General features: G+C 44.7%; 1 protein-coding gene across 8 annotated transcripts in view; it reads left to right on the forward strand.

The window, feature by feature from the left end:
• The window catches only part of LOC126480439 (muscle M-line assembly protein unc-89-like), a 263864-nt gene that overhangs the window by 120161 nt on the left and 123148 nt on the right, over window positions 1–20555 (forward strand). The window lies entirely within an intron of this gene.

Here is a 20555-nt window from a genome sequence, read left to right on the forward strand (position 1 = left end):
AACACGGATTACTACAGATCACACTCCCACCTCGTTTATTCATTGAGAGAGAGAGAGAGAGAGAGAGAGAGAGAGAGAGAGAGAGAGTGTGTGTGTGTGTGTGTGTGTGTGTGTGTGTGTGTTCAAAACATTCCGGAACTTTCATAATTTTGCACCAATGGTGTGTTGGAGCGAAATGCTGTTGCCATCCCAGCACACACCTGTGTTTAATGTGTAACTGCTGGAGGTTTCATTGTTGTATGTGTGTTAATACTGTTCAGTGCTCTATTGAGTAGGACATTGTCACACAGTGTGCGAATTTCAAGGTGACAGAGTTCGATGAGCAACACATCTGCATTAAATTCTGCGTGAAACTCAAGAAAACCTTTCAGAGGCACACCAAATGATCCAGGAAGCCTACAGTGATGAGTGCTTAAGCTATACTTGGTGTTACAAATGGTTCACATGGTTTAAAAATGGCCTGACAGAAGTTAAAGATCACCCACATTCTGGACGCCCTTCGAAGTCTACTGACAACACTCATGTGAGGAACACCAGTGAAATTGTCCTGCTAATCAAAGACAAATTGTTGGAAAGATTGCAGAAGAATGTAACATTCCAGTTGGATCATGTCAAGAAATCCTGACATAGCATCTTGAAATGTGTCATGTTTCCACCAAGTTCGTCCAATAGCTCATGAGTCAGGATCAGAAAGACCTTTGCCTCACAATCTGTGAAGAGCTTTTGGATCACACAAATGAGAAAGAGATGTTCCGTAAGAGAATCATAACAGGCGATGAGATGTGAGTCTAGGGTTATGATGCTGAGACCAAGGTTATCTTCACAAAGGGTCAGGAAAGGTTCTCCAAGACAAAAAAAAGGTTGTCAGGTCAGGTCTAATTGCAAAGCTGTGCTGATAGTTTTCTTTGACTTTGAAGAATTAGTTCATTATGAATTCATTGCACAAGGACAAACCATTGATTGATGGTAATGTCTGGACGTGTTGCAGCGTTTGGAAGAAAATTTGAGAAGGAAACGGCATGAGATGTGGCAAGACAATTCATGGCTGTTGCATCATAAGAATGCACCTGGGAATTCATCCCCGTTGGTGTGCGGCTATTGCACAAAAAACAAAATCACTGTGGTGCCTTATCCTCTGTACTCACCAGACCTGACCCCTGCAGATTCCTTTTTATTTTATTTCCAAAGCTGAAAACCATGTTGAAAAGGATGAAGATTTGAAACAACAGACGAGATAAAAGAAAATTCGCTGACTGCACTTTATGCAGCCCAGCAAGAGGCGTACCAAGACTGCTTCTGCAAGTGGGAACAGTGTCGGGAACAGTGTATCGATTGTGGAGGGAGTATTTCAAAGGAGACCATGCACAGTGAGTAGAAGGTAAACGCAAAAAAGTTTCGTGGACAAAGTTCTGCAATTTTTTGAACTGACCTCGTATGTGTAATGTAGCAGTCAATTAGTGCATGTTTTATCCTGCTTGTTAGCTAAAATTCCGCGTATGGACTTCTTGTGGCAGCAACATATCAGAAATCCAATCTGTGATTAGTCTGTATTTATTACATTAACATCAACGTATATTATACACCTTAAGATGTATGGGCGTATCTAACACTAGGATTTCCCAAACTGTTCCCCAAATACTGCTATTCTGCGAAAAGTCAATAAGTGCTCCATGATAAACTATTAAATTAAGCAACTGGTGTCTTAACATCCTCCCGTCCCCCAATATTTTAAAGATACTAATTATTTTTGAAAATTCGTTAAGATTTTGTTATGAGCTAAGATTTAAAATTGAAGTAATCACTGAATAAAACAAATTTTCACATTTTTAAAGTTCTATCAACCTTCAAAATAAAGGTGTTCCATCAGAGTGGCAGGTTTCTCAAAGTGTTCTGTCAGAAGAATGGTTTGGGAACCCCAGTCTTGTTTGTATAGAACAAAACCATTTGAGTAATTTACGAGAGCCTCCTGTAACTCTTTGTCAATGTTCAGTTTGTGTTAATGGTTCACAATCAAGATTAAAAGCTTTGTGTGTGTGTGTGTGTGTGTGTGTGTGTGTGTGTGTGTGTGTGTGTGTGTGTGTGTAGTCTTCAGAAGCCTTATGGGAGGCACTAAGTACATTAATAATGTTTCTTTAGCGACTGTTACTCGCATTCGGGAGGACGACGGTCCAATCCCGCGCCCGGCCATCCTGATTTAGGTTTTCCGTGATTTCCCTAAATCGCTCCATGCAAATGCCGGGATGGTTCCTTTCAAAGGGCACGGCCGACTTCCTTCCCCGTCCTTCCCTAATCCGATGAGACCGATGACCTCACTGTCTGATCTCCTTCCCCAAATAACCCAACCTTAGCGACTGTTTCCAACAAAGCAGTTTCATTTCCAGCTAGAACAAATAAACTTGTACATTTTTCTTTCTCATAAAGTATACAATGTCATACTGAGTAGATTTCGCTCAGTAACGCTAATGCTATGTCATCTCCGTCTAGAAAGCACCTCCAAAGAATATATTTAAACAAATATGCAACCCTGAATTGGAATTCCATCTTCTAAAAGCTTCTTAACCTACTTTGTTGATTTTTGTGACTATCACGCTATGTTACGGGAACTTGCACAGAGCGAATGTGCTTCACTTCCAAATGATCTTGACTATGTGTGTAATATGAACCTGTGTCTCTTATACTTCACAAACATCAAAATTCCTTGGTTATAAAACAAGAAATTCTCTCTTTGAAATACAAGTACAAATGATGATACTTTATTTTATTAACTTTCAGGCATGTACGTGCTCCCCAACAATGCCTAGACTCTTCAATACTTGTATTAATAGTTCAGCTTGTTCCACTTTAATGCAGACAAAAACATTGCTGCTTTGGATTTTCACATTAAATTAGGAGGTTATCATTCTTCGTGGCAAACTTTCCACTTATTTTCAAATATCAGTATGTTGCGTCAATGGAAGTTACTAATAGCTATGATGGTGTTTCGTCCAGACTTCATAAATAATTCTGCATGCCTTTCTGCCAATAGTCCTAAATTACTTTTACCCCATAAACCAGTGTAATTGTAACAAATTCTTCAAACAATTTATGTGCAATGTGACTGCATGCAGCAGCTCTTTACAAAACCTGAACTAGTATCCTTACACATACGTGCTTGACACCAGTCCCACTTTGACATGGTTGACATTAAATAACACTAGTAATATGACTTTGTAAATTTTATTTCGTGCATGATATCAGTGATATACTATTCCTTGCAGCTCCCCAGTAGCTTTCTTTAATGCCAAAGTTTTTCAGTACACAAAAGGAAACTAGAAATATAAAAAAAAGCCAAACCTCATCAGAGGAACAAATAATCACATAGTAATGAATAACCCAGCAGTGGCTACTTCCTGAGATGTCCTACTGTAATAAAATAGAAATATTGCACACACTTCACATGCTCTTGTCCCTACACCAATAATTACAATCTGTTTTATAGATGTGATAAGCAGATGTAAAATATGTATGAATGTGAAATTGGTCATATATCTAAACAACAAAAATATTAAAATTCCTCTTGTACAGTTGTTCTTAATGAGTATCCATGAAAATAATGTGAAAAGGTACTTGGGGCAATCCAGTTAAATCTCTGTATCATAATGCTTATCCTAATCACTAACTTTTTCTATACATAAGATCATACTTCATTACTGTAAAGACAACTCCATATAAATTAACATATAATATGTGCAAGTCTGTGTGAAAAAACAGTCCTTACAAAATCATCTGTTCTTAGACTCCTCAAAACGTTGGTTATCTTCTTATTATGCAGCTTGGGATCACTAAAAATATGACTTAAGGCTTCTACAGCCTTCAAACATATTTCTATAAGCTCATCAATTACAGTAATTAAAATATCCCATTTACATGAACATAGCTTAGTCTACACAAAAGGAATCTACTCATGAAGTTTAATGTAGCTTAGTACATTGAAGCAATCAAAGGCAACTTACTTATTCATCAAACTGGAAGCTAATAAGTTAAATGTTTCTGACATGCATCTTGAGACTGCATAAAATAGAGCATCCTTTCTCAAGTGAAAATCAAAGCAATTACTTAGGTCATGTCAGTAGGATGAACTAGAAAAACAAAACAAAAATATTTGCTGTCTGCGTCAGTACTTTCTAATCAAAGAGAAGAAACATTCTATTGTATATTGCCACATCTATTGGCACAGAAGCAAAATATGTTGTAATCATAATTTATATATTGGCTGGCATGGCATTAAGAAACAGGTAAGTTTATTCTTTTGTGTGAGTAAATGAAAAATAGACAGAAAGTGTGATACTTGGGGTTGGAAAACATTTGAAAAATACAAGTAATAAGTTGCAATTAATCTGCTTAATCAGAAATACTCGTAATTGGATTTTTACTTTGCTGTGCAGCACTACAAAACTACATGCACACTCACTGATGGAGGGTTGTGGCAGCTAATTTTTATGTATACTACAGCAGAAAATACATTGGGATGCAAACTACAGCATCATGGCAGCAAGCAGCGTATGTTGTCGGCAGCCAACTATGGGGGTGAGGGTCAGTGACCTCCTAGCTGCCCAGTAGTAGGGTAGAGTGAACAGGGTGAGTGTGCAGCACCTCCACTTTTGCAGCTGGCCTTGGCGGAGAAGGAGCCAAACTGGGTCTGGCCTACAGCACATCATAGCTGCACTTCACTGTTGTCTCGACATGTGAATAACAGAGTAGCATAATGCCCATATGTGCAATTTGTGAATGCTAAGTAAAGAAAAAAAGAATTCGTTTTAGAATTACACACACAGCACACTAACAAAAACATAGAATAAATAACTGTTCATAATGATGGAACAGTTCTTACTTTGTGTTTGGCACTTGGTCTTATTGTGAGTCACAACGTGCTGAATCGCATTTTTGTTGACCATCTTGCCATTTTATTCTGTGTCTTCTTGCATATCTTCTTCCATTTTGTAATATTTACGTCTTTGTAAATGTTCAGGTGGAATCGTGCCTTTCAGATGTACTTGTTCTATTTTGCATAGGTCCTTTCACATAAGGCAGACGTGTGCTGTGACGTATATACAGGGTGTTACAAAAAGGTACGGCCAAACTTTCAGGAAACATTCCTCACACACAAATAGAGAAAATATGTTATGTGGACATGTGTCTGGAAACGCTTAATTTCCATGTTAGAGCTCATTTTAGTTTTGTCAGTGTGTACTGTACTTCAGTATGTACTTGTAAATTTTCACAATCAACATGTGTGGGTTGACAAGAATCCGCACGCAATTTTGCAATCATGTCATCAACACAGATTTTCTGTGAACGTTTGGGCAGGCATTGTTGGTGATGTCTTGATTGGGCCCCACGTTCTTCCACCTATGCTCAATGGAGCACGTTATCATGATTTCATACGGGATACTCTACCTGTGCTGCTAGAACATGTGCCTTTACAAGTACGACACAACATGTGGTTCATGCACGATGGAGCTCCTGCACATTTCAGTCGAAGTGTTCCTACCCTTCTCAACAACAGATTCGGTGACCGATGGATTGGTAGAGGCGAACCAATTCCATGGCCTCCACGCTCTCCTGACCTCAACCCTCTTGACTTTCATTTATGGGGGCATTTGAAAGCTCTTGTCTACGCAACCCCGGTACCAAATGAAGAGACTCTTCGTGCTCGTATTGTGGACGGCTGTGATACAATATGCCATTCTCCAGGGCTGCATCAGCGCATCAGGGATTCCATGAGACGGAGGGTGGATGCATGTATCCTCACTAACGGAGGACATTTTGAACATTTCCTGTAACAAAGTGTTTGAAGTCACACTAGTACGTTCTGTTGCTGTGTGTTTCCATTCCATGATTAATGTGATTTGAAAAGACGTAGTAAAATGAGCTCTAACATGGAAAGTAAGCGTTTTCGGACACATGTCCACATAACATATTTTCTTTCTTTGTGTGTGAGGAACGTTTCCTGAAAGTTTCGCCGTACCTTTTTGTAACACCGTGTGTGTGTCATATATATATATATATATAGAGCGAAACATTCCATGCGGGAAAAATATGTCTGCTTGTGTCTGTGTATCTCTCTCTGCGTGTGTGCGTGCGCGCGCGCGCGCGAGTGTGTACCTGTCCTTTTTTTCCCCCTAAGGTAAGTCTTTCCGCTCCCGGGATTGGAATGACTCCTTACCCTCTCCCTTAAAACCCACATCCTTTCGTCTTTCCCTCTCCTTCCCTCTTTCCTGACGAAGCAACCATTGGTTGCGAAAGCTAGAATTTTGTGTGTATGTTTGTGTTTGTTTGTGTGTCTATCGACCTGCCAGCGCTTTCGTTTGGTAACTCACATCATCTTTGATGGATGTGATGCGCGCACACACACGCGCGCGCCCACACACACACACACACACACACACACACACACACACACACACACACACACACACATCCATCCGCACATACACAGACACAAGCAGACATTTGTAAAGGCAAAGAGTTTGGGCAGAGATGTCAGTCGAGGCGGAAGTACAGAGGCAAAGATGTTGTTGAAAGACAGGTGAGGTATGAGCGGCGGCAACTTGAAATTAGCAGAGATTGAGGCCTGGCGGATAACGAGAAGAGAGGATATACTGAAGGGCAAATTCCCATCTCCGGAGTTCTGACAGGTTGGTGTTAGTGGGAAGTATCCAGATAACCCAGACGGTGTAACACTGTGCCAAGATGTGCTGGCTGTGTACCAAGGCATGTTTAGCCACAGGGTGATCCTCATTACCAACAAACACTGTCTGCCTGTGTCCATTCATGCGAATGGACAGTTTGTTGCTGGTCATTCCCACATAGAAAGCTTCACAGTGTAGGCAGGTCAGTTGGTAAATCACGTGGGTGCTTTCAAACGTGGCTCTGCCTTTGATCGTGTACACCTTCCAGGTTACAGGACTGGAGTAGGTGATGGTGGGAGGGTACATGGGACAGGTTTTACACCGGGGGCGGTTACAAGGGTAGTAGCCAGAGGGTAGGGAAGGTGGTTTGGGGATTTCATAGGGATGAACTAAGAGGTTACGAAGGTTAGGTGGACGGCGGAAAGACACTCTTGGTGGAGTGGGGAGGATTTCATGAAGGATGGATCTCATTTCAGGGCAAGATTTGAGGAAGTCGTATCCTTGCTGGAGAGCCACATTCAGAGTCTGATCCAGTCCCGGAAAGTATCCTGTCACAAGTGGGGCACTTTTGGGGTTCTTCTGTGGGAGGTTCTGGGTTTGAGGAGATGAGGAAGTGGTTCTGGTTATTTGCTTGTGTACCAGGTCTGGAGGGTAGTTGCGGGATGCGAAAGCTGTTTTCAGGTTGTTGGTGTAATGGTTCAGGGATTCCGGACTGGAGCAGATTCGTTTGCCACGACAACCTAGGCTGTAGGGAAGGGACCATTTGATGTGGAATGGGTGGCAGCTGTCATAATGGAGGTACTGTTGCTTGTTGGTGGGTTTGATGTGGACGGACGTGTGAAGCTGGCCATTGGACAGGTGGAGATCAACGTCAGGGAAAGTGGCATGGGATTTGGAGTAGGACCAGGTGAATCTGATGGAACCAAAGGAGTTGAGGTTGGAGAGGAAATTCTGGAGTTCTTCTTCACTGTGAGTCCAGATCATGAAGATGTCATCAATAAATCTGTACCAAACTTTGGGTTGGCAGGCCTGGGTAACCAAGAAGGCTTCCTCTAAGCGACCCATGAATAGGTTGGCGTACGAGGGGGCCATCCTGGTACCCATGGCTGTTCCCTTTAATTGTTGGTATGTCTGGCCTTCGAAAGTGAAGAAGTTGTGAGTCAGGATGAAGCTGGCTAAGGTAATGAGGAAAGAGGTTTTAGGTAGGGTGGCAGGTGATCGGCGTGAAAGGAAGTGCTCCATCGCAGCGAGGCCCTGGACGTGTGGGATATTTGTGTATAGGGAAGTGGCATCAATGGTTACAAGGATGGTTTCCGGGGGTAACAGAATGTCATTCCAATCCCTGAAGCGGAAAGACTTACCTTAGGGGGGAAAAGGGACAGGTATACACTTTTGCACGCGCGCGCGCACACACACACACACACACACACACACACACACACACACACACACACACACACACGCACGCATATATATCCATCCGCACATATACAGACACAAGCGCCCCCTGCGGGTTCGGGGTTTAGAATGGGCCCGCGGTATTCCTGCCTGTCGTAAGAGGCGACTAAAAGGAGTCTCAAACGTTTCGGCCTTATGTGATGGTCCCCTCTCGGGTTTGACCTCCATCTATCTAAATTATTCCGAAGAGCGAGCCAATTGGGGAAGGGCACCTTACATGGTGCACTGTATCCTTCGTGCAATTCGACCTATAGCCGTCTTTCTCGTCGTTGCCATGGTGTCCCGCTCGTTTTCGATCTCTTGGGCGATTACCACGCTGCACTCTGCAGTGTTTCTTTTAACTGTGACGATGACCTTGGCCATTTTTGCACCTAAGATCCAGCACGGTAGCCAGTCCGTTGTGGTGGGGTCGCCATGTACCCTCTTGGTTGTAGCCCCCTGACAACACAGGGATCGCTCTACTGATGCCTGCGCCGTTCACTCCCCACGTATGCCAAGGAGTAGATGCCCATCTCCCTGGGGCATCAGGACTCCCGGCAATGGCCATCCTGCCAGGTGGCCTTTGCTGTGGCTGGGTGGCGCCCGTGGGGAGGGCCCTTGGTCGGAGTAGGTGGCATCAGGGCGGATGACCCGCAATGAAGCGTGGTACATCATCTGTCGCTGGCGGCCAGCCGTCAGCAGTCTCTAAGCGTTCGAGAGCCCATTTTAAAGGTAACGTTTATGACCCCAAATCGTTCCCCTCCCTCGCCACACCATGGGAGGAACGACAGGCATTGCGTGACACTGAGACGTATTCGCCCAGATATCTTGTCTGTACCAGAGCTGATGGGGAATCTTTTCTATCCGTGAAGCCTCAGTTCTTTGTAGAGCATTTAGAGGACAAGTTCGGTGAGGTGGAGGGCTTGTCCAAGATGCGGTCTGGATCGGTGTTGATAAAAACGGCATCCTCTGCCCAGTCACGGAGGTTGCTCAATTGTGACAAGTTGGGGGATGTTTCCGTTAGCATCACGCCGCATAAGAGTCTGAACATGGTCCAGGGTATTATATTCCACCGGGATCTTCTTCTGCAGTCCGACGATGAATTACGCGCCAACCTCGAACGACGAGGTGTTCACTTCGTCCGGCGCGTCCATCGGGGTCCGAGGGATAATCAGGTCGCCACCGGTGCCTTCATCTTGGCCTTTGAGGGTGATGTCTTACCCGAAAAGGTTAAGGTGATGGTTTACCGTTGTGATGTGAAACCATATATCCCTCCTCCGATGCGGTGTTTTAAATGCTGGAAGTTCGGGCACATGTCATCTTGCTGTACTTCCAGCATGACGTGTCGGGATTGCGGACGTCCTTCGCATCCCGATACTCCATGTGCCCCGCCTCCTATCTGTGTTAACTGCGGAGAACACCATTCCCCCTGCTCGCCGGACTGTAGGATATTGCAGAAAGAACGGAAGATAATTGAATATAAGACCTTGGACCGGCTGACCTACCCCGAGGCTAGACGGAAATATGAGAGGCTCCATCCTGTGGCAATGCCGTCAACCTACGCCGCTGCTGCAACGACGGTTCTCCCGTCATCACGAATCGGCTCTGAGATCGGTCAGCATCCACCGGCCCCCTTGCTTGTGGGGGGCACTTCACACCCTGTTGCTCCTGCTCCATCTTCTTCAGGAGCAACACCCTCCCAACCTTCGGGGACATCAGCTCCCCCTTCCCAGCCGGAGAAGCGTAAGACTTCTTCGGCTGCTCTCGCCAGGAAGGGATCCCTTGGGGACCTCCCTTCGCAAGTTCCGACCAGTGGAAAAGCGGACGCCCGCAAGTGGTTGAAACAACCGCCAGTCCCTGGTCGTCGGGCCTCGCGGTCGTCGTCTGTCCCTGAGACTGACCCAGTGAAGCCCATGCAGCCTGAAGCGCCGAAGGCACAGCGTGACAAGCACAAAAAGAAGAAAGTCCCCAAGACCAACGGTAATGCGGTGGCACCAACCCCACCGCACCTTTCGCACTCTGCGTCTGAGGATGAAGTCGAGATTCTAGCGTCCGCTGAGGACCTTGATCTCGCTGGTCCCTCAGACGCCACGGATGCCTCTCGTACGGGTACTGAATCGGTGGCAGTGAGTGAACAAGCGGCGTAAATTGCCTTCCCAGTCCTTTCCCGCCTTTCTCAGCCATGGACAATACCATCCTCCAGTGGAACTGTGGCGGTTTTTTCCACCATTTAGCTGAGCTCCGCCAACTTCTCAGCCTTCGCCCTTTCTTCTACATTGCTCTCCAGGAAACTTTGTTTCCAGCGATGCGAACCCCCGCCCTCCGTGGCTATCGGGGTTATTACAAGAACCGAGCAGCTTATGAAAGGGTGTCTGGTGGCGTCTGCATATATGTCCTTCACACTCTGCACAGCGAGTCTGTCCCTCTCCAGACGCCTTTAGAGGCTGTCGCTGTACGCGTATGGACGCCACAGGCTGTTACCGTCTGCAGTCTTTACATTCCACCGGATGGTGATGTCTCGCAGCATGTCCTGGCTGCACTGGTCGCCCAATTGCCGCCACCTTTCTTGCTATTGGGCGACTTCAACGCCTATAACCCTCTGTGGGGTGGGTCAGTGGCCACAGGTCGAGGCGCCATCGTTGAACATTTGTTGTCGCAGCTCGATCTCTCGCTGTTAAATGATGGTGCCTTCACACACTTCAGTGTGGCGCATGGCACCTACTCCGCCATTGACCTTTCCATCTGTAGCCATAGCCTCTTACCGTCTGTCCAATGGAGTGTGCATGACGACCTGTGTGGTAGTGACCACTTTCCGCTCTTTTTGTCACTACCACAGCGTCACTCTTCTGGGCGCCCTAGCAGATGGGCTATGAATAAGGCTGACTGGGATTTGTTCTCCTCCACTGCCGCTTTTGCGCCTCTCTCTACTGATGACATTGATACGGTGGTTCACTCTGTCACCACCGGCATCGTTACTGCCGCCGAATCTGCCATTCCCCGTTCTTCTGGGTCCGCTCGGCAGAAGGCTGTGCCTTGGTGGTTGCCTGAGATCGCTGAAGCGATTAAAGATCGCCGGCGGGCGCTCCAGCGTCACAAGCGACATCCCTCCTTAGCCCACCTTATTGCCTTCAAACGGCTGCGTGCGCGGGCCCGCCTCCTTATCCGCCAAGGCAAGAAGGAGTGCTGGGAGCGGTATGTGTCCACCATTGGCCTCCATGTTACTCCCTCGCAGGTCTGGGCCAAGATTCGACGCGTCTACGGCTATCGGACCCCTGCCAGCGTCCCTGCGCTCTCACTGAATGGAGCCGTTTGTACCGACTCCGACGTCATTGCAAATCGCTTGGCAGAGCATTTTGCTACGAATTCCGCTTCTGCGAATTACCCCCAGGCCTTCCGCTCCATTAAAGAGCGGCTGGAACGTCGGAGCCTTTCGTTTCGCACCAACCACTCGGAATCTTACAATGCTCCATTCAGTGAGTGGGAATTTCGCAGTGCGCTAGCTGCTTGCCCTGATACCGCTCCTGGGCCAGATGGCATCCACTGTCAGATGCTGAAACACCTTTCAGTGGACTGCCAGCGGCGCCTTCTCGATCTTTACAACCGTCTTTGGGTCGAGGGGGAGTTTCCGTCGCAATGGCGGGAAGGCATTGTCATCCCCGTTTTGAAACCTGGGAAGACCCCTCTGGAGGTGGACAGCTACCGTCCCATTAGCCTCACCAACGTTCTTTGTAAGTTGCTTGAACGGATGGTGAGCCGGCGCTTGCATTGGGTACTGGAGTCTCGGGGCCTTCTGGCTCCGTCTCAGGGTGGGTTCCGTAAAGGCCGCTCCGCCACCGACAATCTGGTGAGTCTGGAGTCGGCTATCCGTACTGCTTTTGCCCGCCGTCAGCACCTGGTCGCTGTCTTTTTCGACATGCGGAAGGCGTACGATACGACATGGCGTCATCACATTCTTTCTACGCTTCATGGATGGGGTCTTCGGGGTCCTCTGCCGATTTTTATCCGCAATTTTCTGTCGTGTAGTACCTTCCGCGTGCAAGTCGCGGCCTCGTATAGTTCCTCCCACGTCCAGGAGAACGGTGTGCCACAGGGCTCTGTTTTAAGTGTCTGTTTGTTTTTAATAGCCATTAACGGGCTTGCTGCGGCCGTGGGAAATTCTGTCTCCGCTTCCCTGTATGCTGACGACTTCTGCCTTTATTACAGCTCTACTGGCATTGCAGCTGTTGAACGTCAGCTACAGGGCGCTATCCGTAAGGCGCAGTCTTGGGCTGTAGCGCATGGTTTTCAGTTTTCGGCAGCCAAGACCTGCGTTATGCATTTCTGCCGGCGCCGAACAGTCCATCCTGAGCCGCGGCTTTATCTTGCCGACGAACTCCTTGCTGTGGTGGAGACTCACAGGTTTTTGGGGGTGGTTTTCGATGCCCGGTTGACTTGGCTGCCTCATATCCGGCAGCTGAAACAGACGTGTTGGCGGCATCTAAACGCTCTGAGATGCTTGAGCAACACCCGCTGGGGCGCCGACCGCTCTACACTGTTGCGGCTCTACCAGGCGTTAATCCAGTCCCGTCTGGATTATGGGAGCCTGGCTTATGGCTCAGCATCTCCATCTGCGTTACAGGTGCTGGACCCAATTCTCCACAGTGGGATACGCCTTGCCACTGGTGCTTTCCGCACCAGCCCCATGGACAGCGTACTAGTGGAGGCAGGTGTACCTCCCCTGCGGTTCCGACGCCAACGTTTGCTGGCCGCTTATGCTGCCCATGTTCTAAGCTCGCCCGGGCATCCAAATTGTCGTCTCCTGTTCCCGCGATCGGTCGTCCATCTGCCAGATCGTCAGCCCCGGTCTGGTTGTACAATAGCGGTCCGCGTCAAAGAGCTTCTCTCTGGGCTTCAGGTTTTCACTGTTCCACCTACTTTCCGGGCCACTTTGCATACACCCCCATGGTGTGTTCGTCGCCCTTGCCTTCGGCTGGACCTGGCACAGGGCCCGAAGGACTCAGTCCCTCCAGAGGCCTTCCGCTGCCGCTTTTATTCTCTCCTGGCCACGTATCAGGGCTCTGGTATTGTCTACACTGACGGTTCGATGGTTGCTGGTCGTGTCGGGTATGCGCTCACTCTAGGGGACCGTTCCGAACAACGTTCCTTGCAGGATGGCTGCAGCGTTTACACTGCTGAATTGGTCGCCATCCTTCGTGCCCTAGAGTATATCCGCTCCTGCTCAGGTGAGTCCTTCGTTATCTGTAGCGATTCCCTGAGCGGTTTACGAGCTCTCGACCAGTGTTTCCCTCGTTCTCGTCTGGTGATGGCTATCCACGAGTCTCTGCATACTCTTGCCTGTTGCGGCCGCTCTGTGGTCTTTGTGTGGACCCCCGGTCACGTCGGTATCCCGGGTAACGAACATGTTGACCGCCTGGCGAAAGAGGCCACCAGCAAGCCATCTCTGGACCTTGGCCTCCCAGAGACTGATTTGCGGGCAGTCTTCCGCCGCAAAATCTTGGCGCTGTGGGACGATGAATGGCGCGAACTGACAATGTCCAATAAACTCCGTGCTGTCAAGGAGACGACGGCTGTGTGGCGGTCATCCCTGCGAGCCACTCGCAGGGACTCGGTAGTTCTTTGCCGGCTCCGCATTGGCCACTCCCGGCTGACACACAGTTATTTACTGCGGCGGGAGGACCCTCCTGTATGTCGCTGCGGGGCGGCTTTGACAGTGGCCCGCATTCTGTTGGCCTGCCCCCTTTTAGCTGTGGTCAGGCAGACATTTGCGCTGCCTGATACGCTCCCTGCCCTTTTAACAGACGACTCCGCTATGGCTGACTTAGTTTTACGTTTTATTCGGGCAGGGGGATTTTATCATTTAATCTGAGTGTTTCTGTTTTATTTTATTGTTTTGTGTTGATTCTGGCCTTTGGCCTATGATTTTACACTGATTTTTTAATGTGTTTCTAAGTGGTTGGCTTTTCCTTTTTTTATTTCTATGGTCGGCCAACCACCGTCAATCTCTATGTGGTTTTCGTTCGTTTTGTCTTGTCTTTGTCTCAGTCTCTCCTGTTCTGTATCGTCTGTGATCTCTTGTGTTCCTCGTTTTTATTCTCTGTGGGTGTTCTTTGTCTTTGGAAAAAGGGACCGATGACCATAGTAGTCTGGTCCCTTTAATCCCCCAACCAACCAACCAACCTATACAGACACAAGCAGATGTCTGCTTGTGTCTGTATATGTGCAGATGGATGTGCGTGCGTGCACGAGTGTATACCTGTCCCTTTTTCCCCCTAAGGTAAGTCTTTCCGCTCCAGGGATTGGAATGACTCCTTACCCTCTCCCTTAAATCCCACAACCTTTCGTCTTTCGTTCTCCTTCCCTCTTTCCTGATGAAGCAACCGTGGGTTGCGAAAGCTTGAATTTTGTGTGTTTGTGTTTGTTAGTGTCTCTATCAACATAGCAACGCTTTCGTTTGGTAAGTTACATTATCTTTGTTTTTAGATATATTTTTCCCACGTGGAATGTTTCCCTCTATTTTTTATTTAAATATATATAATATTTTTTGGGTGCCTACAGTGTCACATCTTTCAGTGTCGCACAAATTTTTATTTTTTAAAGGGGATCACTTAAGACTATTTCCATGGGTTCGCCCCTCAAATTTCTCCCTCATATTACAAAATTGTCGTCTGATGTAGTACAAACTGAGAAAAGGAATTCCTTTTAAAGCACAGTTTCGTATATAATTTATATTCAAAACCTTACACCTGTGTCACAGAACAAATTCTACATCGAGATTTTTTTACACACGTTTAAGGGAAGAAATGCTTCTGATAATTATTACAGCATTTAAAGAACATCAAAATAGGTACACGCTGAAATGAACAAACAGTACATGAGACTATGTTAATCAATTCAACTATAAAAAGCTAAGGAGCAATTTATTAGCAAAAAGAGAAATACGCAAAAGTGAAATGCCAAAATGAGCACTTCTCACTTGGGAGTAAATCAAAACAATCAGAATGGCTGAAAGAGATCACAATAACATGAGCCATAAATGAATAAGAACTAAGCAAATAAGAGAATAGGCAAAAATGAGATGCCAACAAAATGAGAGCTGGCCGAACTCCGCGGGCACTTATATACGGTTGCGCTCGTGGTGGCACCTTGTGGCCCGTACGCAACACGCGCCTGCGATCGCAATGCACTCATAGCGCTTGCGGCAGGGTCTAGCGGTCCGTACGCAAGTTGTGCGATTGCTGTTGCAGGTTAACCCTTAATCTATGATGTTACAGCGCCAAACCTTGTTTCCTTCTCCTTGTGCGTTGCTGTCTGTAATTAGGTGAGCTATAATCACCTTGTGAGCATTTGTGGTCCTAATTCTGTCTTCTTTTACTACTTTCACTTGTATTTCATCTTTGACTCCTGTCATTTCTCCTCACTTTCTTCTGGTGCAGATATTGTTGTATCTGCTCTTCAGTTTCAGTTTTTGTGCCAATAGAATTACTACAAATTTTGTATGGCAAGTGTGGTCACCCAGTGAGTAATGTGCCTTTTTTTTCATATGGTGCTTACTGATACCAATTTATCTAATTCATTCTCCGAAAATTCAGAGTGCATTCCATCATATCTCCAGTTGTACTGGCAGTTGCAAATCATATTTAAAATTTTGTCTTGCTTAAGACAACGGAACTTAGTTTCTCTTCACTATCTAAGGAGCTGATAATTTTCTTCTGAATTTTGCTTTGGTTTAATGACAATCTGCTTCAGCTCTCTGTTACAATAATCTTTGCGTGCTTTGTTTGAACCTTTGTGTTGCATTTCTGTACAAACATTCCCCCCCTCTCCTCGCCCTCTGTTTCTCCTCAGATATCTTTGCGGCTCTCTCTCGACCCTCCTTATACATCTTCACAATTTCCTCACCATTCTGGTTAAACATCGATATTATTTCCTCTCGACTCTTCTTAAAAACCTTTGCCATTTCCTCTCAATCTCTTTAAATATCAATTTAATTTCGTCCTTTTCCTTTACAAATTTCTGTTGATTTTCCAATCTCTCATTGAATAATGCATCCCCTGTATTCAACTGACTAGTATCTGGGGGTGACTGTTATTATGTCTCCGGTGTTGTTTTACTTGCCCTTAATTCTGCCGTTAATTCCTTGTCTACGGATTTTCCCTTAGTCATATCCTCAAAACTGGAATCTTTGAATCTTGCACTATTGTATTCATCCTCTTTACCGGGCTGAGCTCCCACAAATCTAATTACTGGTATTTGCTCTTTTACTGATGACATTTTTTACACTTTGTATCAAAAGTACAAAACACAAGCCTAACTAACTTTCCTCACACATTATTTGTCACATGACAAATAGTTCAAAAAGTTTCACATGCAGCAACAAATTCAGACTATGCTCAGCTGTCATTCTTGCAACACTTAACTCTTTCTGCGACTGTTCAAATGGCTCTGAGCACTATGGGACTTAACATCTGAGGTCATCAGTCCCCTAGAACTTAGAACTACTTAAACCTAAGGACATCACCTAAGGACAGGATTCGAACCTGCGACTGTAATTATTTAACATAATACATTACTTACTTATTTCATAAAAATATCATCTTACTAATTTATCGATGCTCATGCTAAGAAATTTCCTAAGCTGTAGACTTTTATACATTTAACTATTTGTAGAACATTCTAGACACATGTTATAGACACAGTCTATACTGTATTCACATGTGTTCTACACACAGCTTTGTTGCACTTTTTACTCAAAACTTAGACACAGTTTTGTAGCACCTTACACAATTCTCACGAGTCTTTTTGCCTTTACAGAGCCTGATGTGATACTACTTCTGCTTTGTAGACAATTTGATCACCTATCCTGTTCTTTTGTCTGTTATTCTTTTTGTCCCATGAGTTCACATGATAACTGATGTATGAAGGTCTTCTTTCCCATTTTCTTATTTGTAGATGAACAATGCGTTTATTGCCATGTCCAAAATGATGTAGATGACACACATCGGTCACCTTTTTAGTATATTTCTGGGTTATTTGTTAAACCATATCTTCCTGACACTTCGTTTCATTGTAGAATGTTGTGGTTTCACATTTCTTTTTTCCTTTTTTGCTTATTGCTACTACAGCATGCAGTGTACTCTTCTTTCCTTGGTATAAGCCATGATTCAATCTGTGTTGCCAGTCTGGCGCAGAGTGGTAGTGGTGGTGGCGGTGGCGGCGTGTATACATCTACATAGATACGAGGGTGCTTTGAAAAGTTCTGGAACACGATAGAAAAAAGGTACTTACATCAATGAAACTTGTTTATTTTTCAATGTGGTCACCTTGTAGATTAATGCACTTGGTCCAACAATGTTCCAGTGCCTTGATCCCACCTTGTCAACTCTGGTCATCAGTTCTTTGTTTGTGGAAGTCTGATGGAGAAAATCAGGTGAATAAGACAGGTGTGGCTTAGTTCTTGTAATTTTGCCATGGCAACGGCACACGTTTTTGATCCATCTTGCAGATAATTTTTTCATTTCTAATTCTTCAGTTAAAATGTGATATACCCTTTCAGATCATCTAAGCTCTCCTGACCAAATTTAAATTCATTTGTCAATTTTGGCAGCAGTTGAATATTAAGGAGCAGAGTCCCCAAGTGTATTCTGGAAATCGGCATGAATGTCCTTCGCTTTCATACCTTTCGTTACGAAGTACTTAATCACTGTTCGAATCTTGAAGTTCCCCCCCCCCCCCTCCCCCCCCCCAAATCTTCGCAGATCATTACGCGGGAACAACAGAGCCATGTCTGCCACAGCTGTCTTCCAAGAGCACTGGCATGGCACGTGTTTAGAGGCAACAGTCCAGTGAAAATCATGTGAACAACTCATTGCACTAGTGCTGCCCTCTCATGGTGATTCCGAGAACTTTTCAAACCACCCTCGTACCTCGCAAGCCACTGTAGTCTACAACTACTACTACTACTATTACTACTACTACTAATCATTTCCTTTCCTGTTCCACTTGCAAATAGAGCAAGGGAAAAATGACTGTGTGTAAGCCTGTCAGCATTTAGCCACTTCAGCTCATCAGGGATTTCACAATGGCTCCTGCTCATTATACCAACTAATGTTGTTTTCGTTTCTTTGAGCCTCTTGGCAAGGTGAGGAAACATGAAGAAGTTGTCTATCATCACATTACGTCCTTCACTTACAAATGGCTTCACAAGACAAAGAAGAACAGTACTGTCCAAGTGATTGGTTCCTTTATTCGTGTCCTCTCTTCCAAGGTGTGGGAAAGCATTACACGTACACTTTGTCATTACACTGGCAGCAACACAGAATTTGAGGCCATAACTGTCTGGTTTGTTTGGCATAACTCAAGGTGAATCTGCATCTTGTTTTGCTTGGTATTAGTTGCTCGCCTGTTGTTAAATTTTCTCCAGGGTGGTGAGAACGAATACTGTTTTACATGGGCTTTCCATAATTTCAGATACAAGAGCAAATTTGTTGGCTGGCAGGTATTCAGTTTGGGTTGATTTTTTTACCAAAACAGAAAAATCTTGAAGCTCTTGAAATCCGTCCCTTGGCATAATGTCCTTGATGAAAGTAGACTTACAAGAATGCAATCAAAAATATCCTCAGACTTACCTTCTGTTCAAATGACAACCTGAGTATATATGATGGCTGTCAATTTGCTCGAGTGACGTGGTCCAGTAATTGCTTTTGAGTACCTTTCAGGCATTTGATTCTGTGTGTTTCTTCAGGAGATGTAGCACTGCTTCATCAAAAAAAGAAAGGTGTTAAGTACTGATGAGTCTTCTACTCTTTGGCAAGAGTGAGTAATGCGGCTTTCTCTCTCCTGGAGAATGCGCACAGCCAGCCTTCCAGAAGATGAAAAACAGGCATTCTCCAACTGTGGTGCATCCCAAGTGACCAGTCCTTGTAGAGGTATGTAACTGGGCCTGCTGTGACAAATGAGGGGAGATCTGATGCAAATCAGCATCTGAATCCTCTTCCATTAATCCCTCCTCGTTTCCCGTGGCTTCACTTCTCTGTTACATAATCCTCATCTTCACCAGTGAAGTCAATTTCCAATTCATCGTCAGAATTTGCAATTAGATCTAACATTTCTTAGTCAGAAAGTTCACACTGATGAAATATGTTCAAAAACATCTTTTGTTGAGTAATCATACCTTCCTACACATCACTATTAAATTTTTCTTTATGTCTTCATTAGTTTCAAAAGCTTAGAGAGGCATAAGATATACAAAAGAAAAACGTTTTACTTTTCTTCATTATCTCTTATTGTTGCTGGTTCCAGTTATTGCATCTAGGGGTATATTCTTGCGGGTGAAATTTTGCTTCAACATTGTGCGTTCCTGAAGACTAAATAATGGATAAATAATTATCTGTTGCTATGATTTTCTTTAATTTTATACCATTCTTGTGTATCACACTGACCTCACAATCTCCATTTTCATACAATCATCAATTACATTGTTGCAGACAAAAATAAATAAATAAATAAATAAGTTTATTTACATCAGAGGCATGCCCATCACTACTATCATTCTGCAGTACTCACAATATTCCAAAGAGTTTACAAAGCAAGAGTTTATAAACTTTCTTGACAAAAGAAGAATCATCACAAAGATATAACATTATTTTATAAATTAATCCAGAAATAAATTTAATAATTAGTGTTAGATGTGCAATTAATAATATGAATTGTAAGTATGCCAGAAATTTTGTGATTCTAAATATTTCTAAAAGAACGATGATTTTAACTGCACATACAGAGTATAACAAATTAATTTCTTTTTATATATTTTAGTCTGAGATTTAATACATCATATACAAAAATCGAATGAAACTCTTTCAGTGAAACAACTGATAATGTTCACTGTACCAGATTCGGGATTAAACCTGATATCGGCTACTTCTATAAGAAAAATGTTATGTTAGAAAAGAGTGTCCCATTACAATGGACAAATGATATTACCTGAATTACACGGTATAAACTGTGGCAGATTGGAGTGTGGCACACACATAGACGCAACAGCAAGCGGCAACCACTCTGCATGATTGCTAATTGTTGCAGCTTCATTTTTGGATTATTTATACATATTCAGAGGAGAAATTATAGCTGTGCCAAATTGACTCCTTCTGTCATTCTAGGTTTTTTGGTTTTGTTTTGGGGGAAGAGACCAAACAGCGAGTTCATCGGATTAGGGAAGGATGGGGAAGGAAGTCGGCCGTGCCCTTTCGGAGGAACCATCCCGGCATTTGCCTCGAGCGATTTTAGGGAAATCACGGAATACCTAAATCAGGATGGCCGGACGCGAGATTGAACCGTCGTCATTCTAGGTACATTGAAAGAGATGTCCAAGAAAATATACATATTTTGAAAATCTAAATGATTAATGGAAAATCTCATATAAAGATGTGAAACAAATACTAACAAAGAGGT

The sequence above is a fragment of the Schistocerca serialis genome, chromosome 1 (genome assembly GCF_023864345.2).
Source record: "Schistocerca serialis cubense isolate TAMUIC-IGC-003099 chromosome 1, iqSchSeri2.2, whole genome shotgun sequence".
NCBI lineage: Eukaryota > Metazoa > Arthropoda > Insecta > Orthoptera > Acrididae > Schistocerca > Schistocerca serialis.